The sequence below is a fragment of the Crocodylus siamensis genome, chromosome 8 (genome assembly GCF_052110815.1).
Source record: "Crocodylus siamensis isolate JL-2025a chromosome 8, ASM5211081v1, whole genome shotgun sequence".
NCBI classification, from domain to species: Eukaryota; Metazoa; Chordata; order Crocodylia; family Crocodylidae; genus Crocodylus; species Crocodylus siamensis.
This window is the reverse complement of record NC_143402.1, coordinates 71,736,573-71,763,205: the sequence shown is the minus strand read 5'-3', so window position 1 is coordinate 71,763,205 and position 26,633 is coordinate 71,736,573. Positions and strand designations below refer to the sequence as shown.

At 45.9% G+C, this 26,633-nt stretch overlaps 1 protein-coding gene across 1 annotated transcript in view; it reads left to right on the top strand.

Annotated features, from left to right (window-relative positions):
- Positions 1-23,680: 23,680 nt before the first annotated feature.
- The window catches only part of SMIM36 (small integral membrane protein 36), a 36,381-nt gene continuing 33,428 nt past the window's right edge, over positions 23,681-26,633 (top strand). The window contains exon 1 of the mRNA XM_090060030.1: positions 23,681-23,797. The gene's annotated coding sequence lies outside the window, so the exon portion shown is untranslated. The remainder of the gene's footprint in view (positions 23,798-26,633) is intronic.

Genomic DNA, 26,633 nt, shown 5'->3' with positions numbered 1-26,633 from the left:
AAGGGTTTACGTGAAGCTGCTTGGATATGGATTTGCCTTGACTCTGAAATTATTCCTCTAACAAGGTTTCTTTGTCATGCTGAATATTATACATCAGCTTACAGCTCTTTTCCCACTCTGGCAGTGCTAAGAAATGCCTGGATTTTGACCAAATACTTTTGATGGATGAAAAGGAAAATATTTTGAGGGCACTAAAATGAACCTGTGAACATGTAAAGAATTTGGGGCCCAATCCAGCAAATGGTTATCAAGAGCTGTATGCTAGCGTGTATAGCTGCGCGAATGCTGGGAAAACAATGCGAGGGCAGACTCCTCTTGGGTGGAAAGGTTGGATTGCTTGTAGAGAAACCCGATGGTGTGTCTACTGCAGCTGCAGAGGGTCACCGAGTGGATAACAATGATGTCATGGGAAGTGCTGGAGTTTCTCTTGGTCTAGATGAGAGAAGTGTTTGTTTAGCAGGGTCCTCCCCAGAGCTGGGTAATGGCAGAGCCAATTATGCAATTAGCATTTAGCATGGAAAATTGTCACTCTTCTGGAGGGCGGTTTCTAATCAAAGCGCTTCTACTTAAGTGTTGGGGAGGTGCCGGGGAAACTTTCCAAATGCAGTTAGGAACTCTGTATTCCTGTGCCTGAAAAACACAGGATCATCAGCTTAGTCAGCTGAAATGTTGGCTGGGGTGAGGCGCTGTGTTTTTTGGGAACTGTAGCCACTTGACCGCCAGTTCAATGTCTTGAAAGTAAACAATGCGGGGCCCTTTTTGGGAGGGGGGCACCGACCTGTTGTTATACCTTAGGCAAACCTCCAACTGGCATCAAGTGGGAGCTGTGCCTTGAGTAGGACGGGGTTGAACTTCCTGGAATGGTTTATTGAAGGGAAGTTTGTTTTTGATGATGTTGAGTTCCACCTTCACTATTAATTTACAAATTTGAAGGCCAAAGGGGACCAACAGATCATCTAATCTGACTTCTACAATGTCTTGAGCCAGTATGCATCACAATTTCCTCATTTTGAGCCAAACGATTTATATTTGAGTGCAACATACCCTCCAGAAAGGCATCTTATCTGTCTTGGAAGGCATCAAAAGATGGAGGCACCATCTCAGTAGCCAATTCCAGTGTTTTATCACCCTTATTATACAGTTCACATTCTTTCTTATTTGAATTTACCTCGCTTCTTTTTTTTTCCAGCCCCCGATTCTTGTTGTGCCGTTCTCTGCTGGATAAAAAGGCCCCCCTAATGCCTGGCATTGTCTTTAAACTTAACAGATCAAACTTTTTGAGCCTCTAATGCTCAGCCACCTCCTCTAGCGCGCCAAACATGTTTGCGCTCTCTCTTCTTTCATACAGGGTCATGAGAATCGTACGCAGCGGTCCGGTTGCAATCTCACCGACACAGTAGACACAGGTGAAACCTCCTTGCTCCTATTGATGCATCCAAAAAACCACCATGTGTTGCTGGGAGCTCACGTGCAGTTATTTCTCTGCTACAGTCTCAGGATGTCCTTCCCCGTTCTTTGGTCCTCTGCGGCTGTCGGGAGCGCATTTTGTTTGAACGGCCAGGGCTTATCAAACGGCCGTCCCGTATCCATCACGGAGGGCACCGCTCTGCCTCTCTTTATCACTGAGAATGAAACGTCGTCACAGAACCTCTGTTCTTGTGGCAGTATCTGTTTGGCAGACCCTTTATGTGGGATAAGGGCCGGAGAAAAGGGGTCTGGACCGGTGCTCAGAAGATCTGGACTCATTCCTGGCTCAGCTCTTTTGTTTGCAACGTGACCCATCTCTGTGCTTCAGTTTCCCTGGCTTTTAAAGGAACTGCTGCCATATTCCCCATCTGGCTTCTGCAGAAGGAGAGTACAAAGCATTATTACCTGCTAGCAGCTATTTCTCAGTGTCATCCTTCAAGAGCAGTTCTGCCGCTCTTCCGAACTGACCCTTTTTGCAGCTCCCAGCTCCAAGGGGATTTGGTCAGAACATCTCTTCTGGGAGCTCAGATGCACATGGGACAACCTGCGGATACTGAATTTCCCTCCTCCCCCTGTCAAAGTCATAACTTGCAAATCCTACCTTTGCGCTCGAGAGTACACGTCATTTTGCCAGCATTAGCACAGCTATACAGATGCATACAGCACAAACATCTCTTGATAAACAGTTTGCTGGATTGGGCACCGAATCCTTTACCTTTTACAAAGGAGCATTTTAGTGCCCCCAAAACATTTTCCTTTTCATCCACGAAAAGTCTTTTAATGCAGCTTTTTGTATCTAGTTGCCTTTCTTTGACTGTGGCACGATAAAATGTTCTGTATCTGTGTTACAAAGCAAAGGGAGCTCTGACAAGACATGCTCTTTATGGCTGTCTCCAGCAGCCTGCTCTTCTTGACGTGACTTATGCATATCGTATTAGAATAATCATATTAGAATAGCACCAAATGACTTCAGCATCCTGCAGGATCCCAAAGCCATTATTAGATACTGAGCAAGCTTTTAAGTGTTGTAATAGTGTAGGGACATGACCCAGTAGTTAGGGCACCAGCCTGGGCACCCAGGAGATCTGGATTCAACTCCCTGCTCTGTTGGGGATGTCCAGACCAAAGTACACATGTAGTAAGAAAGAAGAGCTTTGGTCAAGCCCGACAAAGGAATATGAGCTAGGCCCATTTTACTAATGGGGGAAATTTGGACCAAGAGACTGAGCGACTTGCCTGAGGTCACACAGGAAGTTGCGGTGAAGTTGGAAATTTAACTTTAGCTCCGAGTCCCAATACCATAGCTTTAGTCACAGGACACCCGAAAAAAATGGCCAACAAGAGTGATCACCTCACCAATTTTAGCTGGGATTCTCTGGGCAACGATAGGATTATTTCCTAAACCCCAGCTACTATCAAAAGCCAGGATGAGTGTTTGTTGTGGGGTTGCTACTGGCGTCTGTAGTCGACGGGAGATTCTCAGGCATGTCGAGGAGTTATCTGATACAGAACAAGTCCGAGATAGAAACAACATATTGGCCTGCTCGGACAACAGTTGATGCTGGATGATGGTTGCTATTTAAATCATCAGCAGATGCGTCAATGTGTCTCTGACTTTTTTTTTTTTTTTTAAAGATGGCTCAAGAGGCTCGAAACCGATAAATGATTCTCCCGCTTCCCCTGCTAATCGCGGATGTGCAGTATTCATAAACAGGTGTTGTTACCTCCCCAAATTCCAGGGAAAATCAGTCCACAGAGCTTTTCTCTCTGCAGCACCCCTGGGGATCTGGCCATCAGATTTTTTGGAATTTTTTGAGAGGCACCTAGACAGGATAAATCATTTTAACACGGTTACTGAACACAGGTACTCACAGCATTTTACCCATTCTGCCCTTTTGAGATGTGTTAGATGCTTTGATCTTTAAATACTGAGCTGTTGCCCGCAGAAATCGGAGCCAAGCAGCTGATAAACCAGTAATGAACTAAACCTCAACACCATTATAAAGCAGGGAAGTAGGACCTGTGCTTTCATGCTTGGGGAGCTAAGGAGTAGAGAGCAGGGTGATTGAGTGACAGAAAGGGACCCCCCAAAATGGTAATTTTTATTATTACTATCAAGTTTGGATCTGCATCTGGCTGGGGTCATCTGACCCCTGCACTCTTTCCTGCCTAGCAGGGGGCTGGACTCCAGGATCTGTTGAGGTCCTTTCTGGCCCTGGCATCTATGGAGGGGAGGGCAATGCTAAAAGTTTGCCTGAGGCCACCAGGAGTCTAGGTACGGTGCTACCTGGCATTATACCTTGATGTGGCAAGAAACCACGTCGGCAGGAGGAGGAGAGTTTTGGACTGGTGTGCTCCTCCGAGGGTGGTTTCTCCGCTGCATGGGAACGGCGGACTTTGACGTTGGATGGTGAAATCTTTCGGAGTGCAATGGTTCCTGATTCGAGGCAAGTGCCACTTTCTAAGAGGCAGAGCCAGCTGCCAGATCTTGCACGATTTACACGCCCGTCCCGAGTGGCATATTGCAGAGGCGCTCGTGTAAGATGGTGTTTGTTCAACTGTGCCTCGAGACGATGTTTTTTTATCTCTGAGGCTTTTCCAAAGAAAAGAAAATATCCAGTTCCCCCAGATCTGCACTGGCACAAAAGGACAGTGAAGAATAAACACGGAGCCTGCAGCAGTGCCCACGATGATGTGCTCCGATGCTTCCTGCATTCTGCAGAGCTCACAGATATACGACGTGGGCAATGTTCGTTTAGCACCGAGCAAACCGATCCTGTGTACTGCATTTTTTGACTAGCCATGCTTGCTCACCTTGCTTGCAAGCTCTATACAGTCCCCCACCCTGGCGAGCTTCAAAAAGCATCTCGACGCCCATTTGGCTGGATCCCCACAACCTTTCCTGCCCAAGTGCAGGGGGGCTGGACCTCTGTAAGGTCCCTTCCAGCCCCTTGCAGCTATGAAATGATGAAATGTTTTTACTCAGTTTATTTAAATAAGAGGTAGTGAAACCAGCTGCTTTATGTCTGCAACCTTAACCTTCCCTTTATCCAGATTCTTGAGTGGGAATCTTGGTCCTGGAATTAAAAAAAAAGTGCAATTTAAATATTCTCTGTATCAAGGAAAAGAGGCACTGGTGAAGTTGAAGAACTGGGATTCGGCCCGTGTAGCACTGCTTGGGAGAGCTGTTTCTACATTTATGAAGGCTTCTTTACTTAACCAGCAAAGAAGTGCTCCTGGCTTGTAGCACACAGGAATTAAGAGTGAGAAAAGCAGATGATTTAAGGAGGGAAAAGTCCCTTAAGCATAAGACTGCTATAGTTTTAACAGTAGACTATTCACTGGGTCTAGTCCTGTTTAAAGCTATCTAGGTGGTGAATGTTTTGCTGGATCTGAAGAACTACATGTTGTGACCTGGAAGGGGGGAGCTGCCAGAGGATTCAACCCCTAACAGCCAACAGCAGTCTATTAGTGAACCAGTGAGAGACCCCTGGAACCGAATTCATATCAGTAGCCTGTTCATCGGACTTTGAAAAAATCGGCAAAATTCAACAAAATGAAGATTGTCTTGAGTTGAACCTATGGGATAGCATTCTGGGATTCTGTGGAAAGATGTCATTCTTAATCAAACTATTTCAGTTTTTAATATGATTTGCAAAGCTCTTGCACAGCTGTATTGGTGTTTCTAGCAAGGTAATGGAGAGCTGTTTTTCTCGTGTTAATTGATACACAGGTGCCACTGCCACTTCCAAGTCCTTTGAAATATGATGTGGCCCTCTAAAGCTGTAACATGGCATGCAGTCTAACTTGGCAAAACAGCTATTTCCACGATGATGTTACTAACTCCTAGTCTGGTGGTTGAAAATCAGGATTTGCTGCCATTCTCAAATGAAGTGCATCTATTGCATTCACATCTCTAGAATAGGAGGGATATCGTAGCATATCTTTAGCATACAAGTGATGTCTCATAGTTTTCCAAGAAGCCATAGGAAAACTCACTGTACTTAATGGCATATAAATCTGTATCTGAAATCTGTACATCTGCCAGGATATATTCAGTTTTGAACCTCCTGCACCCCGTCCTTTCATCAAGTAGTGTGTAGTCACATGCATAAACCCATGAACTTCATATAAATATTACTTGGTTCAGGTTTACAGAAATGGACCCTTTTAAAATTAGCTCTGTGCAGCTTTTTTTCAGCAGTAGACGTTAGAGTATCTGAATAAGTAGTCTGAAATGGAGAAAATACACAGCTGGGACTAGATTCTTTTCCATTCCCCCTTATTGGATATATACACGGAAGAAAAATACTGCCTCAAATCAACATCCTATCAAATAACATTATGAAAAACAGAAATCCTTGGAGTTGCTAGAAGCTGAAGCCATCCTGGGAATATGCAAACCCAAGAAGTTGGGAGCGCTGACCTGAATAAGAATGAGACCATTTATAGCAGCTGGAATTTAATGTGGTGCTTGAATAAAAGCTCTTCTAGTTCTCTGGAAGCAAATGTGAATAAGTTACTGTTTCTTGGCCGAAATCATGCTGTTAAGAGCCATCAGCAACGTTACACAGCACGCTTTTAATTACTGATGTAAATGCTGATACAGCCCCACTGGGACAATAGCAAAATTTCACCCACTATGTTTTAGAACAATAGTATCACTGCACAAGAATGACACCTAGTGCAAACATGCCGAGCTAATTCCTTTTAAACATGGGCCTGAGCCAAAACACTGAGCTCTGAACACCCTTAAATGTCGAGGTGTTCAGGCTCTGTCTCTAGCCCTGCTGCCATTCCAGGGGTTTTATATCCTGCTTCTTGGCACTGTCTCATCCCATCATTTTTTCCCCTGATCCTGTAAAACACCATCAGAAGATACTACATAGTCCTGAGTCTAACGTCAGATGTATTGTGGGCCAAACTTGTCTTGAAATCAGTCAAATGCAGGACTTGCTATATTGGATCCGTTCAGTAGTCATCTTCTCCAGCATCGTGTCTCCAACAGCGGCTAGCAGCAGATGCACTTGGGAGCCAATGGAAAGATGATGAAGTTCAAACTTCACTGAAGTTTGAATCTGATCCTTGGAGAGCACTTTATAATGTGCTTTCATATGGATCACTCCGCTGGTATGGAATTGATTTCTTTTTTTAAGAGAAATACAGGCAGTCCTCAGACTTATGACACGATTGGTTCCTGAAAACCGCGTCTTAAGTCGAAACGGTGTAACTCGGAACTGATTTTCTCATAAGAAACAATGTTATAAGTAGGGGTTTGGTTCCTGAACCAAGGCCCAATACCCTATTTTTACCAAAAATACCCCAGAGTGTTGTATTCGATCAATTACAGATGAGTAATTTAGCTACATTCATGTAATTATATTGAAAATAACAATCATATTGATTTGGAAAGACTTCTTTGAGGTGACTTTGCTGGACTTTTTGAAGGGCTCTCGGTTGGGCTTGTTGAAGGGTTCTTGGCTGGAGTTCTCTCAGGCATCTTGGCTGCAGGTTTTTCTGGAGTCGTGTCTGCTTTCTTAAAGAAAGTGTCCAAGGAAGTTTGGACAGGCGTTCTCCAGGGAGACGGGCGGCGCAGCGAACTTGTTAACTGGTGTGGCGTTGCATCGGATCAAGTGTTGTAAACTCGAAATGGACGTCAGAAAGTTGAAACAGGGTGTCGATTTATAAACGTTGTAAGTGCAAAACGTTGTAACTTGAAACATTGTAAGTCAAGGGCTGCCTGTATTGAAATCTGGTAGTACAGGACATTCAATGGCATATTTCTCCTGCAGCAGAAACATGCCACCAATGAGTGTTGTTATTATTTTTATTATTACATTCGCACTGAATGTGACATTTCCCCAATCAAAGAACCACATCTGGCATGTAATCAGCAGGAGAAAATGGCCCACGAATGCTGTGGACAAGGAGACCAACATGGCTACAACCTACACCTCTGTGGCCAAGGAGAGCTGTTTCTACAAAAACATTAGGTTTTAAGACGACCTCACAGATGAGATGCATGCACAGTTGGTAAACTCAACAGGAGCTGAGATGGGCCTTACAAAGGCAGCCGTCTTCCTTTGTGCAGTATACAGGTGTGGACGTCGGCAGGGCTTCAACGTCCTTCTACTGGGTTGCTTGGTGCATGGTCAGCTTGGACACCGCCATTGTTGCACTTGTTACATAGCCTCGGCATGAGGGGTTTAGCTTTTAATGCTACCACAGTAGCTTCTCCCAGGTCACTAAAAGATTCACAGATGGATTATAATTGTCTGCAGAGTGGCAACAATCCCTTTCGGCAGCAAGCGCACAGAGGACATGCGGATGCCTACTTGTTCAGATTAAGGGTGGGATCATGATCATGGCAGTTACCAAAGGCGAACAGTTTTCTCTGTCAGAGCAAATACACCGTGATTAGGGGCAAGGTTTTGACCAAAGGGCAGAATCATTCTCCAGGAGCAGCATCTTGTCCCCCGTCTATCCAGCTGTCGAGTTTCTGTACCGAATAACCTGAGTCTGTGTTTGGGAGAGTTCTGTGAATTGCTTTGCTAGACAGGGCTTGATCCAGCAGGAATCCAAGCCATTGAAGAGGGGCCGACTGAGCTGATCAGACATTGAATCAGGCATCGAATCTTATTTTGGTGCAAATGTCTGAAGTTTTAGATGAGGCAAATTAAAGGGGAAAAGGGAATCTAAAAACAATACGCAGTCATTGAAATATGTCAGTAGGGGTAAATAGGAAGGAAGGAGAAAAGTTATTTTGGCTAGAGGACACTGTTGACACAAGAAATATAAACACACCATGAATAAATTTCTGCTAGAAATCAGAATAAAGTTCCTAACCACAAGAGCAATGAGGGTCTGGAGCACGCTCGCAGTTACTGTGAAGATGGAGATGGATAAGCATGTGAAAGGTTACAGGCTGGGGTATGTGGAAAAAGTATTGGGACTGGTTTCATGGACCTTGGAGGTCCTTCCAGCACCCTCTTCTGTTTCCAAAGAGGCACAGAGAGATTTCCGTATTCCCAGTCTTCACCCAGTGTTCGGTCATTTTTAGAGGGATCCTAAGGGAGACTCCTTCAAATGCAGAGGAGTCTGACGCACAAGATTCATATTAATATTCCTCTGAAGAACAGGGTGTGGCACTCCCAACCCATCTCTAGACAAGTGATTTCAGGGGACATCCGCTGTATGTTTTCTCAAACAACATGCATCTTTCCCCCCACTCCACAAAATCGGCCTCCACGGAATTGGGGTGCGTGCATTAAAGGGTAATGCTGATTTTCTGACAGGGATAGAAGTGATTCCTGCTCCACAGTGCAGCAGCTGTTGCTTTGCTATGTTGGCAACTGAGGGGGTTAGTTGACTTAATGTCTCATTGCTCTTCGCTCCTAAGTTGTTACCAATTGTCTTCTTTTTTTATGGTCTTGATGTTCCACTAATCAAGCTTACCTGTCTTGGGGCAGTGTTGCTGTCTGCTACCTTCTCCTGGTCTCTTTCCTTCTTTTTCAGCTTCAGTTAGACAAGAAAGGAAGGGGGAGGCAGCTGAAGATTAGGCTCTGTCCTTGCTCTATGCAGCCATAATGCTGAAAAAACTTTTTTTTTTTCATTCTGCATTTTAAAAAGGAAGTGTGGATTATATTCCAGAGCATACTGCACGCAAGAAAATATGGTATTGAATGTCTTGAGTTTTAAGTGACATGATGAAAAGCAATGTTGAGAGTAAAAAGATTTTTAAAGACCTAAAAACAACACTGCGTGGATACTGTGTCCCCCACCCCCCATGCCATCTCCAACATTTCTACTTTAAAGACGCTTCATAAGGTTTCATTTTCAAAGAAAATAAAACAAAGCAATAATAATTTGCAAAGAAAAAGAAAGCAAGGCAGCATTTGGTTTATAGAAAGAAACGGGCATTAAATAAGCTCTTGAAATTATTCTCAGTGGGACTTCAGTGTATTATTTATACCCTGGCTTGAATCCCTAAGAGGAGCATACTTATTTTATTTGTAAAGTGGTTTTAAAAGCAAGGTCTAGAACAAAAAGTTACCCTGATTCCTTGAAACCTAACCTTGCAGGACAGCACTGACTTGAGTTATTAGAAAGGTGTCGCACATCCGAGGTGGACTCTCCAGAGACGGACGGCTCCAGAATAGCAAATAACTTGGTTATTAGAACAGGCCGTTGGGAGGTGGACCTCCAGGTTCATTAAGGTCCGGGGGACTTGTTTTTGGCTTCATTACTGTGCGATCAAGGGGAGCTGAGCCTGAGAGGGCTCAGCCCTTCTTCCTGATCTATTTGAACCTGGATCTACCACCTCTCCAGTAAGTGATCCCGCCACCAGGTTATGGGTTATTCTGAGGTCACACTCCCTCTTTACATTTTTCTTGAAAAATGCAAATGGTTTCTTTGTCATCCTGATGTGAAGCACGAATCTCCAAGGCTTTCACATGGGGGTAACTATTTCTCACGTTACTCGAACCTTGAACCTCTTTTAAAGGGCCAGGTTATTTCATGGCAACAAGCTTAGACACTGGAAGACACAGAGCCCCAAGCCCTTCAGAGCCCTTTACAAGCGGTGAAAGAAGAGCCGCCGGAAAACAAAGGAGTCAATGCCAAAAGTGTTAGGAATGAAAGTAAAACTTTGGAAGATGAGAGAGAAGCACTTTCCTAATTAATCCGGCCTAGAAATGTCAACTTGGCAAACCATCAGGGGCCCTAGACCTTTTAATAGGCCAGCCAGAAAGATCAGTTTCTAGCTCAAAGGGGTTTTTTTGTGTCTTTTCAAATTTTTTCTCCCTTCACACCATGACAGCAACTGCTAGCAGTCGTGGTGCCTGGAGAGAAGAGCCAGAGGAACAGAACAACTCGCGGACCTTACGCAACAAGTTACCTATGGTAGGCTTTATGCTGACAAACGTCGGGGAAGACGGAGGCAGCAGTGGTTAGTCGGCAAGGCCATACAGTCAGATACAAAAGCTCCTACTCCTACGACTCTGGACGCCCAGTGATCTGGAGAGGGGGAACTCGGCAGAAGGAATAGCCGCAGGGGAAGTACTAGACTAAAGACACTGGTGAGAGTACATCCTGTCATCTCTTCCACCCGCATTTCCATAGTTCAGCCCTTTGTTTCCATCCCAATGGCTTAATTACTTGGCCACCAGTCACATCACACCCTGACTGCTACCATTTCCTCCTCACCCTCCAGTTAGCCTGTAAATCATCCTTGCCGTGAGTGTTGCCAACTTCAGATCCAGGCTTCCAGGGACTGGGTGGGAGAGGATGTGGGTCGGCAGCTGAACTGGACGGTGCCCTCTGTCCACGTCCCTTGGCACAGACATCCATGCTAGGGAAAAAAAAACAGCAAAAAAGCAGCAACAGCAAACACCTTTGTGACAGAAATGCCAAATGAGGGGTGGGAGTACTAAAAAGAGACGTGGGTTGAAGACAACCATCAGCAGGGCTTGTTTCGGGAGCTTTGGTTTAAGCAAATAACACATGGTTGGCATCAGCTGCCCTCTGTCCATAGCCACATGAAACATGCAGACAAGAGTCTGTAAAGGGCGCCACATTGCTCTGTCCTAAGAGACAGAGCCGGAGGAAGCCCAGCTGCATCTCTCTAGCTCTTGGATGGGTATACAGCCCCATGCTAAATCCTTACCGAGCATTACTGCCATGACTTCAAGTTGATGTTGGGTCCAAGCCTCTTTTTTAGGATGATGCTGGAGAGCTTCGGGGGCTTTTTTTAGGGGCATTAAAAGACCTAACAGCACCTTCTCGGACAGGCTGACCTACCTTCTCACCCCTCGAGATATATCGTCCGGGTCCAAGCCAGAAAGCATGGCAGAGAGCCTAACAGCTGTGTTTTGTAGGAGAAGCCTAGAAACCAGCTTAGCAGGAAATCCAAAAAAAAAGGGTGGTAACAAACCTGAGAATTAAAAAATTGTGCATTACAGTCCACAGACCAACCCTTCTATAATTTCTGCTGCACGGTATACTTAGCCAGGGCCGGTCCTGTTACAGAAAGAGGCAGAAGGAGCCTTGTTTTGGCTTTTGAGGGGCCTTAAACTCTCTCCCTCTCCGCACTCCCCCTATCAAAAGCTGGCAAGTGCCTGATCTAGGGAGAAAATCAAGATCTCCTGATTTCCAGCCAATGACCTATCTGCGACCTTATTCTGATTCTCAATTTTACACCTCCTGTGTATAAATCAGAAGGAAACTGGGGAGTTACTCTGGATTTTAACCTCCCAGTGCAGCTACCAGTGAGGATCTCAGAAATAAGATTAGAGCTTTTCTTGTGCTTTTGAAACACCATCATTTTAAGTACGTCGACTTCATTTGACTTTAATAGCCTTTGTCTCTGCGGTGCAAGCTGTTGCAAGGCACTAGGAAAGCTGAAGTGATGGTAGAGGATGTTTTATTATTTGTTTACCATCAGACTTCCTCTTCCTCCATAACCTGATTTTACTTTAACTCCTCTCTCTTTGCATGATCGGCTGCAATGGTCAAAATGATGAATTACCCGGGCCTTGAGATGTTTGTAAGTCATTATGCATGGTGGTGAAGCAGACGCCGGGGCTCCCAGCATCCAGTTGTGCACTGAAGATGCAGTTATTGGCAATAAGGAGCTATTGTCAGACCGATCCATGGCAATAAATGTTTGCAGAAGCCCCTCAGCAACCAAACAGAGCCTATGAGACTGATTCTAATGAATATCTTGTTTGTGGCCCGTTTCTGTCTTCTGATTTTTCAAGTGCTGTGGCAGGCAGCTAAAGAGCACTGTGTATGTTATAAATCTGCGAGGAGCTGAGCCAGAACGTGATAGGGTGAGTCTGAGTTAGGAAAGCTGGGTCGTACCCTGAGTGAGATTACAACAAGATGAGCCAAGATAAATACACACAAGATGTCTGTCATACATCTTTGTTATTACTCTGGGTGGCCTGTTCCTAATTAACAGTGCAAGGGAAGTAGACTACATGATTAGCACAGAATCACAATTCAGCCGGTTGAATTCTGATCTCATTAACTAGCTAATTTATTCTTTCTCTCTCTCGCATGCTTTCTCTCTCAGCCAGAATTTGATATCATCCTTCTAGAAATCCAGAGTCACTGCTTTCCTTAAGGGCGTTACTGATTTCGGGTTTCTTTTGGTTGAATGTCCTTGTTCTGTTAAAGGATGCTTCAGTGACTGGAGGCTTTCACTCAGCCAGCTGAGCACTTAGATAAGAAAGTCTGTGCTACACCAAACTCAGATCTTGCACAGCTTGTCTAGTTTACAGATTTGTCCACATTAAGACCTTGATCCCTGGATAAACCACCCCTCTCTCACCAGTTACAAAGGGTTTGAAAGGAGACTTGCCAGGCTGGAAGTCATTCTTCCATTGGCAGTGACAGAGGGAGGCATCGCTTCGGGTGCAGAGCCAGATTCTGCTCTGTATTGCACCGGTGGAAATCTGGAATCTGGCTGTTTTCCGTGTTGTCAGCCCAGATTTACGGTGGTGTGATATAAGCACTGGAATTTGGTTCTGAGATGAAAAAGAGAGATTTTACTTTTAATCCAGACTTCTGCTGGTATGGCTTCAATGTTACTGGAGTTACCCCGGCGTTATATCAGCAGAGCTGATGACACAACCTGGGCCCCATGTGTCAGCACCGATGGATGTCATGCCCGTGATGTGAAAGAGCTCGTAGTCTTTGAATGGGCTGAAGAGAACAAGAGGCTCTGACCACGCTGAGAGTGAGATGCAAGGCCAGACTCGCACTGATGCTGAGCTCACGTGACACCACTCAAGTGTCATAAAAGTGCCTCTGAGCGGGTGGAGCTATAACTTATCCCCATGTTACCCTGACATGACAGCATAATGTGGCTTGATCGGATCATGGGTATAAAAGCAAATGAGGCCCTGGCTCCAATACCTTTAAACGCTCCCCATTCTAGTCACTTTAATAAATGAGCCAACTCCAATATATATAATTGTGAGGTGAGAGCTGAAGTCTCCATGACCGAAGGAAATGGCAGTGGCTCTCTGTAAATGGGACACGTTTTATCTGTGCCTTGCAGTCTCTTGTTTAACACCGCTGAGGGATGTTTTGTGTCTGTTTTTTTGCTGGAGCAATAGTTGCAAAAAGGCCAATTGAATCCAAACAGTTCGGGGGTCACAGTGGTGACATCACTCGTGCTCTGCTTCAGTTGCATGAAGTAAGTTAAATGTAACTTCCTCTTCATTTCATAAACCTGGGATTTTTCAGAGCAGCCTACATGAATAATGTGTCCAAATCAGTAGCTGTATTGAGCAAAGCCTCATTCCCCTATTTCATGACACTACGGCTGGAAGGGACCTGGGAAGATCACTGAGTCCAGCCCCCTGCCCCAGGGGCAGGAAGTCAGCTGGGGTATTTAGTACAGTTTGCCTTGCCTTTCCAAGCAGAGAATTTGATCCTTATTTCTCGTAAGCCTGACTGGTCAGATACGGTGGAATTTGAGCCCCAAAACACAAGGTTTGCTCACATTGTGCCTGATCCCGTAAGAACTGAATACATCCCAAAAGGCACTGAGAGCCTGCAGCTTGCACAGCGAGTTGGCATTGCTCAGCATTTCACAGCGTCAGATCCCATCTCGTTAGTGGCACAAAGGTTACGCGTCTCGAGAAAAGATGAAGAGTTGCTTTCGTGCCCAGATCACAGCACTCGCACAGCGGGACCTCGGCCTCCTTTGCAGCAGTGGAGTTTGCGAGGGGCTCGTTTCATGTTCACAGGCTCAGATCGGGCAGGGGTGGCATCAGGTGAATGACTCGTAGCCAGGAAATCGAGTCGCGCTTGTCGGTTGCGATCATGGCCGCTATTAGCTGAGTTCCCTAGTAATGAGCAGGGTCTGAGATTGGAGTGTGGGTGGGGGCCCCGGCGGTAAGTCCCCTCCGTACGAACCAGTGATGGTGACATCTGAAATCCTCATAGGCAGGTTTCGGCTCTGTTCTCCAGCTCACTGGGAAATCGGTCTGGTGCCCGCTCTATAGTGTGCACTACACAACTTGTTGCTGCCAAATGGGACAGGATGTTTAAGGAGGAGAGGCTCCAAGCACTCCCCGACCAATGATATCATTGTAAAAACAAACAAACACGCAGCGAAAAAACACCCGCAAGAAATGCGGCTCTCTTGTTCTGCCTGCCTATCGCAAATCTAAACACAATATTTTCCCATTCTTGGGCCTAGATCAATTTCTGACAGTACAATTGGAGGCCAGGGCTTGAAGGGGCATTGTCCTGAAGGGCATACCAAGGAAATTGGGAGTTTGGTCTGCAACTGTAAATATCCTCCTGGTAATTCAAGTTGTTTGTGCTGAAGTACGCTTCCAGCAGTTAGTAAGTTATGGGACACCCTGGCACCAGGTTCTTGGTGGGAAAGATCAGCTGCTTAGATAAGACTGGGAATCAACTCCACCTACAGACATGCCACAGGAAAAAAAAAAAGTCTGATGTATCCATTAATCGCTCAGAAGGGTGGTGAATGTGAGTACAACAATGGGAGACTGACAGTGAAATGCCTCATTGGCAGGAAAAGGGTTTCCCCCTTGCTCTGTGATTCTAATGCTCTTTTTCTTAGAGTTATGAAGGACTTGCAAGTGCTGCAGGGACTCCTGCGGTGGCTGCCTGATGAAAAATGGCATAAATGTACCCAGCAGAGTAAGCGCACATTGGAATGGGACAGCAGGCAAAGCAGTCCTCTCAAAAGGCCGCCGGAGTCAGTGTGCTGTGACTCAACTTGGGGATTTTCCCCCCTATCGTTTTTAGGCAAAACCTTTCCCAGAGACTGAACTAGACTTTGAGTGTGCCTCTGTTTTTGTTGCTTGTAAATCACCCTGTGCTCAGTGTGGTATCATGGACTCGCAACAAGAGAAAGCCTTTAGCTAAAACACAGAGACAGACTGATTGTAAGAATAGCAGACGAGCAGAAAAGAGCTGTTTTCTGCTGTGATTGGGAATAAGAGCCGTGGGCGAAGAGACACAAAAATGCTGCTTTAGATGCCAAGAGTTGCCACGAAGAAGGTGTCGATATGCATCTACAGTGTCAAATACTCACTTGTGGATTGGAAGCCATAAATGAAACGAAGAGGACATTTGACAAAGTGGTATCTAATATGCAGAGAACAAGAGGTAGAAGAAGTACTAAAAAAAGTCAAGGTGCCAGTTCTGAGGGAAAAGTGAAAAAGAGGTTCAGGAAATCTAACGCTAGGGACAGGAGTTGCACGTGTACTAGCATAAGTGATCAGAAACTGGTTCAAATCTGCGACACAACAGAAGTTCAATGCACATAAACCACTTTCAAAATGGCTGAAACCAATTTCAAATAAACCTGGATGGATGTAGTATCAGACTTAACTGATTTAGGTTAAATTGGTTTATTGCAGTTCTGCCCCAGATCCCCTCCAGATTCAAGTTAACTCACAGTTCCCCGGCATCCCAAGATGCTTTGCACCTCCCTTGCAAACCTCACCTCACAGTGTGGGTGGACCAGCCTTGGCCCCAGCTCTCTGCTCCAGCTGAGCAGGGAAGTGTGCTCGGGCACCCTCCCAAGCACCGGGCTTATGGCCTACACCACTGCAGGCATGTAGCTGCATTTCCTGAATCAAAAGTGCATGTGTATTCACTTGCTTATTGGTTCAATCTATGTAGCTTAGACTAACCTGAGAAGAAGGAATCGATTTAGCCTTGGGCTTTTTAATTCCCTGTACTTAGCCTGGACAGCAGTACTTTCCTCTTCTATAGTTTGATTCACCTGAGGATCGCAGGTTTGGTTACAGTTTAGCAGCGTGCCTTGAAGAGGCTGTTGTCCCCGCTGCAGAGATAGTCAAGCTGAGGTCCATCATGGAACATCCACGGTTATTGGAAACTGTCATCTCTCCTCTGCCTTTAAGGAAAAGCCAGGGTCACAACCCCCTGAGTTTGGCAGTACTCCTGCAATCGCTGCCGGCAGTGCCTGCAGCCTCCTCCCTTGCCACCTCCACCCCGCTTGCCACTGATACTGTCGTGGCCGCTTGAGGAGCTCCCTGCTCACTGCTGCCGTGCTCCTGCTGCCACTGCCTGCAGACGGTCACTATGCCCTCCAGGCTTCAGGGGCACGCGTCGTTCATGCTCTCTTTACTGTGGGGACAAGCTTTCCATGTGTAAAATAAATGGACTGGAAACTAGAATTATGAGCTGACTGGTCTTTATGAGGAAGGTGGCCTCTGGGTTGGGCTAAAGCAGGGGTGGGCAAAATGCGGCCCGCAGGCCAGATGAGGCCCACCAGGCTAGTCTATCCAGCCCACGGGGCCCCTAAAAAATGTAGAGAGCTAATATTTATCTGCCCCTGGCTGCCTGTCATGAGGCCCTTGACGGCTTGCCAAAACTCAATAAAAGCGGCCCTCTGCCCAAAATAATTGCCCGCCCTTGGGCTAAAGAAAGGACAACCCACTACACCAGGGGAAAGGCCTCTAGGTTTGGATGGGAACAACATATGGTAGCACCATTTTCTCTTGGCAATTTTCCTAAAACCTCTATGATTATACAAGGAAATCAGTAAATCAATTCTGATTTAAATGAACTGGCCATAAAGATAAACTTGAAGTAACATATTGCCAAAAATATCATTATAATTCTTCAACGTCATCACCCTGGATGGCTAAATGAAATACTGCTGTTTGACTTGTCTGTAAACTCCAGGCCAGTTTCTGTGTCAATGGAAGTCAAAGACCAAAACTCCCATCCATTTCTAGGGGCCCCAGGATGTACGCTGGTCTGATGCTTTGCTTTAACATTGCAAAGCAATGCATAACTTTGCTCTACCAAGTGTAATTCCTTTCTAAGCTACACGCACTAGCCCTGGCTGAGAACAGATGTCTGACCACAGTTTATCTGCAAGCGTAGACAAGGTCAAACCATTTCCATAGCCATTGTTAAAAGCAGGTTTGGGAAACGTTTACCAGCTTAGAAATGAATTTGCAATTCCTTTGTCTTCACCTAGATGAAGAATGCTAAGGAGTCAAAGGGTCCAACCGCTGTCCGGTAGAGCCGTCCGAATACAAAACCCAAACCAAATTCTGCCCTCCACTACACTGGATTACTTCTACATAAACTAGTTACTCCCTTGTAATCAATGGATTTTCGAATTCTCAAAATCCGTTATCCCAGATTTACTTAGCAGCTCTAACAAGGTCACTGGAGTTACTCCACACTGACACCAAAAACGTGTGCAAGAATCTTTACCAGTCATTGTTTTACACCCACTATATGCTGCTTGGGTGGCTGGAGTTTACGGCAACAGACTTGAACAAGCTACTACACCTGGTGCCTATGATGTTCCAAAAAGGCTTCAATCAAGAGGCCTCACTAAAACCCTTGGAAGAGGTTTCTGTGTGATATCACTGCACATCTGCAAGCATCTTGACACCAAAGAAGGTGATCTGGCATAGGACCGATGGTGTGAAATCTGGGCGAGCTTGGAGATGTCATATTGGTTCCCCAGTTTTTTCATCTGGCTGGGAAAGTGTCAGAAGAAGCACAAAACTCAGCATACAAATGGAGGGAGGCTTTGCTTGAAGGACCCAATATTGCTGCCATTGAACACAAGGGGAGTGTCGCTACTAAGTTCAAGGGGAATAGGAAGAAACCAAGCAGGCAATAAATGCGTCCAGTCAGAGATCAGTGTTCTGGCTGAAAGGCCAAAAAGTAAACAGGTTTCAAGTGAACCAGATTTTACAGCCCTTTCAATTGTAGTAGTGGGTTGTACATCACACTGCTTTTCTTCTAAATCCTTCTTTAGTGTAAGCATCACCTCTGGCCAGCCTCCACTAGGGTTGGGGAAGCTAATCCCCAAATTTGATGTGTCCCACAGGCGGAAGAAAAATCCACTGGTGTAAGGAGAGGAACCAAACAAACCAGACCAGTAGTGAAGACGCTAAGATCTGAGATTTGCTGACAGAATTTGGGACCTAGCATATTAATTCCTAGGAACCCTTTAATATTTTAGCAAAACGTCTTTCTGAGAACTGAAGCATGGTCCCGCTTATAGATCTTTAAGCTGATTTCTTAAATGTCATGCCAGGTGTGAAATTCTCCCCGCTACAGGTTTGACTTGCATGCCACCCGCAGCCCCATAATGAACGTCACCTCAAACAACTTAGAAAAATGGCCAGTTTTGCATTCCAACCTGGAATCCAATTCTCGTCTTTTAATACGGGCGGGAATTGTTCACATCCTGCAGGAAGCAAATTATGCCTTGGATCTGATAGTGGCTGTTATGCAGATAAAAAAACATATACAGAGTTTGGGGCGGGTGGGGAGAGAGGATGGACGCACTATATATCTTCTGGAAACTGCTTCTGATTTGAACGGAAGAAATCTATTGTTTGTATATAGTGTAGAGTCTTTTTCCCTAGAGGATATCCTGTCTGAGATTATCGTGGGCCACTTTGCTCTCTATGTTCTTAAGGGAATGAGTCGTTGAAGTGAAAAGCATAAAAACTGCCTTACAAAAAGCAGTGATTTACTCTCAGGCATGAAGGGGGATGGGGAAGCCAAGGTTTCTTCCCTCTTCAAACTGGCTTCCTAGCTTTCTACACTGAAGTCTGTCTTAACACACGTTGCACAGGTAGTTACCACGCTGGAGCTTACACATGGATAAGTGCGCGGGACGGTGCTTGTTTGTGGTTCACCCACATGCAAAGGCACACAGGTCCCGAACTGAATCTGCAAACAGGTGCACAAGTTCTTTTGTGCCCCAAAGGTCTCCACATACTGCAAAATCTCTGAGGTTGATAACACCACGGCTAGGGAGGGCCTTTCTCCAGAGCTTGCATTAGCTTCCAATAAACATTTTACTTCCTCTGCCCAGACCTGTGCCCTGGGTATTGTTACAGGTTTTATGAATAATTTCACTTGGCCTGTCCTGTTGCACATTCATGCGCACACACCGAAGATAAACTATCGTAAAAGACAGGCATCGTTTTTGCCTACAGCCTTTGCCAAAGACAGAATAAACCAACTGGTGTCTGACCAAGCTTTAAGATTCCTCCATAACTAACATAGTTCTTCTGTGCAAGACATGCTAGCTGATTTCAGCAATAAGGGAAGGGGCACAGGGCAACCTGGTGTTGGATATGCTTAGGTCAGACGTCTGGCAGTGTCTACCAATTGAGTCACTGGATGTCTGCCCAGGTAAATAGGAGGCAGGCAAGGTTCTTTGGGTAGATGGGATGTCTTTTATTAGACCAGCTGAGTAGTTGGAAAAAAGTTCTTTGCAAGCTTTCGGGTGCAATCGCCCTTCTTCAGGCATAGGGAGTCTCTGCTGGTCTGAGCCTCCAATGAATGAAAGAAGCTAAAAGTGGAGTCTCAGACCAGCAGAGACTTCCTATGCCTGAAGAAGGGCAATTGCGCCCAACAAAAGCTTGCAAAGAACTTTTTTCCAACTTCTCAGTTGGTCTAATAAAAGCTATCACATCTACCCAAAGAAGCTTGGCTGCCTATTTCCTCAGACCAACATGGCTACAACCAAAAACCCAGGTAAATGCTACGCTATTTATCCATGACTTCCATAGTTTCATAGTTGTCAGGGGCTGGAAGGGATCTTACAGATCATCAGGTCCAGCCCCCCTGCACGTGGGCAGGAGATACTGCTGGGAGCAAATGACCCCAGCAAGATGGGCGTCAAGATGTTTTTTGAAGGTCTCCAGGGTGGATGACTGGACCACCTCTGGGGGAAGCCTGTTGTTACACTACAAGTGAAAAGAAGGAAGTGACAAGGTTGTGAAATGAACCGCGAACTGCTTTTGACAGCCTCTGGAAGACTTGCTTCTGGAAATGGCCAGTGGGCCAAGATAATTGCTCCCAGTGGTCTGATTGTTTCTGAGGCGCCACCAAGAAATTAGACGCAGGAGCAGAGAGTAGTAGACACAGAGCATGAAGCCACTTCCCACTGGGACCTCCAGGACCAGGTGGGCGACGTTGTCTCTGCAGAGGAGCTGCAGGAGTATTAAACGTTTCAGTTCTTTGCCCCCAGAAGCCCTGGAACAGAGACAGTTCTCGTCCAGGAAACGGCACCTAATTAACCCCAGCTAGGCCAATTTCAGCTCTGCTAAATCAGTCCCGGTTCCAGTTATGTGGATGAAGCTTTAGGAGGACTGTTTCCCCAGAACACTCACCTCCAGTGCCAACACGTCGCTGCAGAAATCCCTTAGTAGCACTCATTGTCGGAGAGCCACGAACTGGGAAACTGGGCCTGCTGTCTTCTAAATCAGTGTCCATGCTCCCATTATGTTCACTGGAAGGATCATCAGACCCCAAGATACTCCCAGTAATTAGCTAGGCTGTCAGGGTTCATACTCATGTCTGTGCGGTGATTGGATCCCTGGCTCGACATACCAGCAGTGTGGTGAATTAGCTATTCCTCTGGAGTCTCCATGGGCTGGGGACAGGCAGCACGGGGAACCTGGCCTCTCCATCCACGTAGAGCACACCTAAGGTTTACAGGTAGCCCTGCCCTGCCTGCCTCCTGCCAGCTCTCCTCTGACTGCCCTTTTGGAGAGGCAACTACACTGGCTGCAGGGGCACCAGGGGCCAAAGAGCTGAGCTTGCACCAGTGGATTAGGCCCACACCACCCTGTGAACTTGCACTAGCATTGGATGAGTATTTCACAGGGAACTTCTTGGAGGGGACAAAAAACCCCCCAACTCATTTCATGACCATGTGTGGATTTTGCTGAGCTATTTTATCCAGAAAAAAATATTTAAAAAAAATCAGGCTGTCCAACTGCAATGTTCTAGAGGAAAAAAAAGAAAGAAAGAAAAAAGGAAAGAAAAAGAAGAAAAAAAAGAAAAAGTCTTTTTTTTTTGGAAACAACTTCCTTCAGTTTTGTTTGCAGGAGTGTTTAGAAGTATATCACTGAAATAAAATGCTTGGATATTGCTGCAACCGAGAGTGTCAACTGACCCAAGGCTATTTCTCTTTGAAAAATGAGTTGTCAAAAATTTTTAAAAATATTGCGTGTTTTGAGCCAAATCTTCAGGCTTGCGAATGACTCAAAGCATTCATTTTGCCACCCAGCTCTGGCCTGCGGCATATATGAGACTTTGTTAATGCACTGTACGTGCTTATAAAGGTCTTAGGATAGACCTTTTGTTACAATTCTTGAATGAATCTGCGCCAGCCTGAAGACTGTAAGAATTTGAAACCATCTAGCAGGAAAGGGAGCCAGTACCACAGCCCACTAGCATCTGCCATTAGGCTCTTGTTTAAACCTTATTGCATACCATTTTTTCTCATATATAACACAACCTGTGTGTATAGGAGTATACTATGTGCCTTGTTTTTGAAAGGCAAAATGAAGAAAAAAAGATTTTTCCAGAGTTGTGAGCAGGAACAGAGCCTAATCTTCAGCTGACTCACCCTCCTATTCTTGCTTAGGCTGTGAAATAGGAGGAGAGAGACCAGGAGCAGCCAGCAGAGCTGCTCTAAGAAAGGTTAGCTTGATTTAGTGGAACATCAGGACCCTTAAAAAGGAGAGATGGTCTTTAACACCTATGCAGTGAAGAACAATGAGCCATTAAATCAATTAGCTCCCTCAGCTGCCTGAATAACTATACAAGAGCCGGTGGGCTGTGGAGCAGGAATCAAAGCTGGGTAGGGCAGAATAATTTTGGGGGGCTGATTTGGAGGCAAAGGTATGTGTTATACATGAAAAAATATGGTTTATTGAAAGAATAGCTAGAGACCCACAATATCAGGAACAGTGAGTCAAACAAACCAGCCCAAAAGAGGGAAAGAAATGCAAAGCATAATTATTTCTATGAACTGGGTGCCTGTCCTCCAGATTTCCAGAGGATGGAAGTAAAAAATGTGAAGACGATTACTAGAAAATACAAACCAGCCACGTTCCCTCAGCTGTTCTATTGGCATGGACATCCGAGACCCTAATATCAGCATCATTCAGGCTTTCACATGGCTTTGGCTGAAGCCCAGAGTCCTTCCGCTTTGTAAACTGGAGTGGTCTGAAAGCATGAACCCCACCACTCTTCCTGTCTCATAGCCGCTTTAGGCCACTGTCTTCTCTTCCCATATCACATCTCTCATGACTTCTGCCACCAGCAGATCCTGCTCCCTGCTGATGCTAGAAGTCATGTGCCCACGCAGTTAACTCTGGATTACTGCAGCTCTCTCCAGTCTTCCCTCCTTTCTCATAACCAGACTGTTAAAATCACCCTCTCCTCCCATGGCTCTGATCCCATTAGCCTTCTCTTTGAATCCATCCTCTGGAATCCTGTTTCCTATTCAAGTGTGTTGGTCTCACCTTTAAGGTGCAATAAAATTTGCCCATACCTGCATTTCTGTTCCCTTGTCCTCTTTGACTTCTCTTGGCCCCTTTGATCCTCTTAATTCATCTCCTTTTTCCTTTGTCTTCCCACACTTTGGCTGGAACAGTTTCCCTGCCTTTCTCTGCCAAGTCCCTTGTCCCTCTAAATACGTTCTTCTCATCATTAATAATCCCCATCTGAGATGTCCTGCTGCATATTGTCTTATTGAATTCTGGACTCTGACGTCCTTACTAATGCTGAATAATGCTACTCCAGCAGTACTTTCTTTGATTCCAGTAGGACAACACACAGGCTATTCACAAGGCTCCTGTTTCACAAGATGAATAAATGCATTAGCACCTAGCTCAGCTCTTTGGGGCAGAGAAAATGTTAGACTCAGTAAAGAGGTGAATTAATTTCCATCACTATAGACATACTCTTATATATACGGGGTATCAGACATGAGTAGTAATCTCATTAAGCAAAAACATCCATGTGCAGGAATAATATAAAAGATAGAAAAGGAGGGCCCTCAGGAGGTCATTAGTCTAACACGCTGCTAAAGGTAGGATCCTGTCTAAACCTAAAGGTAAGCTGAATTCACATTTGGTGAAGTCAGGCCCAGTGGAGCTGTACATTTGGTTTTTTATTCAGTCTTTATTCTCACAAAAGCTTCACGCGCAAGGGTAGAGTCATGAAAATCTACAAAAGTGGCAAAAGAAATAGCCAGAGCAGAAGGGGAAAATCAGCAACAGTTGTATTCTTCATTTATGAGCCAGGCAAGTCCAATTTTGAGGTTTTAAGGAGGATAAAGTGTACAGACTTTCCGCTGGTGTGTGGGGTACATTTCACCAATAATACTGTAGGAATACATAACAGAGTTGCACTGGCATCCGTTGCAGCATGGAGTAGGTCTAACATTTGCTTAAAAACACTCCCACTGTTCTCAGAGGTTTTGCAGGAGATTGGTCATCCTAAGTACTGGTGGTATTCCACGAGGCAGGTATGTGTTCGTTTTACTATTTCTGGATCTTTGTGTAAAGTGACTTATTTATAGTGTGAGAGGCAAGGATTTCGTAGGCGGACAGCTTTTACTGGCCCAACTCTGTAATTAGGATAAAAGTAGACAAACTTTTGCATGCAAGACATTCTTCATCACGTCTCTGATCGCAGGAACCAGGCACAGCATAGTGATGTTGTTAATGCTGATAATATTTTGTGCATAAATGTCCCACAGCCGAAGACTTCAAAACATCTTGTCAGCACACGTGAAACACAAAGCCACGAGGCTGCCTAAATTGGGCCTGGTTATTTCTCAATAGAAAGCATTGAAATGAGACAATCCTGAGATCATTTTATAAGGTGAGTCATGAGGTGGCTAGCTGGGGCTTTTGTCTCCCGCAAGATTGCACACAACAGCCCACCATGGGCTGTAAAAAAGAGCAATGCAAATAGTGAAACCCCAGGTGAACTTCATGGAGTCTCTGGCACTGGCCTGTCTTGCAGGAAAGTTGTTCATTAGTATGAATGGGCAGGCACTGGTTTTTAATTACTCCAGTTTAGGTGACATTGCGACAATTGCTGAACGCCAGGCCTTCCGAACAGAATTAATCGGCGCCAAGTGCAATCGAGGTTGGTAGCGTCAGAGCAGCAGCTGGTGTTTGCATCGTGGGTGACTTCAGCCTTGGCGATGCGTGTGAGAACCGGGAGCAGGGCAACTAGGAGCAGCAGGATGGAGGAGCTGCCCCCCTCATGCTGAGGGGTCTGCGAGCCTGGGAAAGCACCAAAGGAAGGGCTGGGAGGCAGAGTGCTTGGGTTTTGTTCCCAGCATTGGGTGGGGAGTGTGATCTAATGCATGTAACTGAGGAAGCTGTGCCAAATCTTCACCACACTCATCTGGATGCTGCATCCTCATCCCCTATGATCTTTACACTGTAAACCCTTCGGAGCGCAGATTATTTTTCTGCCCCGTCTGTGTGATGGAAACCTGGCCAAACCGGGGTCTTTGGGTCCTACCATAATATAAATACTCAGCCAAAGGAAAGGCTTTCCAGTGCAGTTCCTTGGAGGGAGAGGAAGGGTTAGTAAAGAAGCAGAGTTTGTTTTAGAAGGAGACCGCTGATCTAGAAAATCATCGAGGCAAACAGGCGAAGGTTATGCAGACAGCGCCGCCGTACCCTTAATTTCCTCCCCAGCTTTTGTAATCGCTCCAGCCTCTGTCCCAGCTGTGCAACACATGCTGCAAAGAAAGGAAACAGAACAGCAGGAACTCATTTTTAAGCTTAAAAGCTTAAACCCTCCCAAGGCGTATGTTCCAAGCTGAGAACGAAGCAGATTGCATCCCCCACCTTGCCATAACAGCAAATCGGAGTAGGAATTATACAGCTCTTCCTAGTAAAACAGCAAAGGCCATATGTTTAAAGAGCTGCTCTGCCATGAAAAGGGGCTCTATAAAATTGGCACCTTCTTCCCCATCAGACCTGCCCAGTTAGGGAACTGGGAACATGATCTTTCTACTTTCGGGATCAAAACTAACTGCTAGTGCTGCGCATTTTCATCCTGTTTGTTTTGCAGATTGGCCATAACTCTAGGAAAAGGAGATGGATTCTTTTTTGGCTAATACACACTCAGCAGCATTGCTCTCGGCACTGTAACGTTAGGACCAGACTCTGTCCTCCATTATATGTATGCAACACAGCCAGAGTATGTTCACAGTCAGAGAAGTGAAAGCACAGATACTCGAGACAACTTTACTGGTTGCCTTTTTAGCTATAGCAGTGCAGAGCTCATCATAGGCCAGGGTAAATTAACCTCAGCCATGTAAAGTAGCCTGCGGATGTAGACATACCTGGAATCAGACCAGGAAGGACAATCCAGTTGTTAGGACTTGGGGGGCAAAAATGAATTCAAGTCACTGCCTCTCCTTGGAGGACCTGGGTGATAGGGGCAAGTCTTTCATCTCCATAACTGAGAGCAGCCTGTGGGCTGTTCAGATGCTGCGGTAAAGGGGCCGTGACCATACTGCTGATAGAGAGAGAACCGGTCTTCTTTGCAAATACATTTTAGCCTCTGTTTCAATGCAAACATTCAACAAAGCCTCTATTGTGTTTGCAGCTAGGAAAAATCAGGCGTGGCCTTGCTGCTAGCTCTCTGCCGTCACTGGCTCTCCCAGCCGTGGCTTCGACCCAGCTATTGCTACTTGGAGAGGCTTCAGTGAGGTTTCTAAGCCTGACACCTGTTAGATGCTTTTGTTTCCTGTCTGCCAGAGTTTCAAACTGCTGCCAAACGGTTCACGAGGCGATGGGAGAAACAGAAAGGGAAGCTAAGGTAATGGAGAGCAACACAGAGTTTTATTGACTGTTTCCCTGTTACAACTCCAGAACGAAGTGCACCTTGTGCTGCTGGTCTGTGCGAAGCGGCTGGTATTCACTTTGGATTCGGACTCGGCCGATTCGGGGGACAGTGATTCGATCCGGTGATTCGAATTATTCTCCTGAATCAATTTGGCTGCTGCCAAATCTCTGAATCAGCCAGGCCCATCCCGCCAGCCCGGCACTGCCCGCCCTGCCCGCCCCGGCTCCCGGCACCTGGGAAAAAAATGCCCCAGCTCAGCGGGTGCTGCTGGGTGGGGGGGGGGCAATCCCTGCTGCCCCCCACTGCCCTACGCTGCATGGGGGGCTCTGCCATGAGCCCCCTGACCCCCGAGCCCTGGCCCTTTAAGGAAAAAAAAAAACCCAAAAAACCCCCCAAACTCACCAGTTCCTGCCTAGTGGGGGGAGGGGGGGCGATCCCCGCTGTCCCTCGCTACCCTGCGCCATGTGGGGGGCTCTGTATGAGCC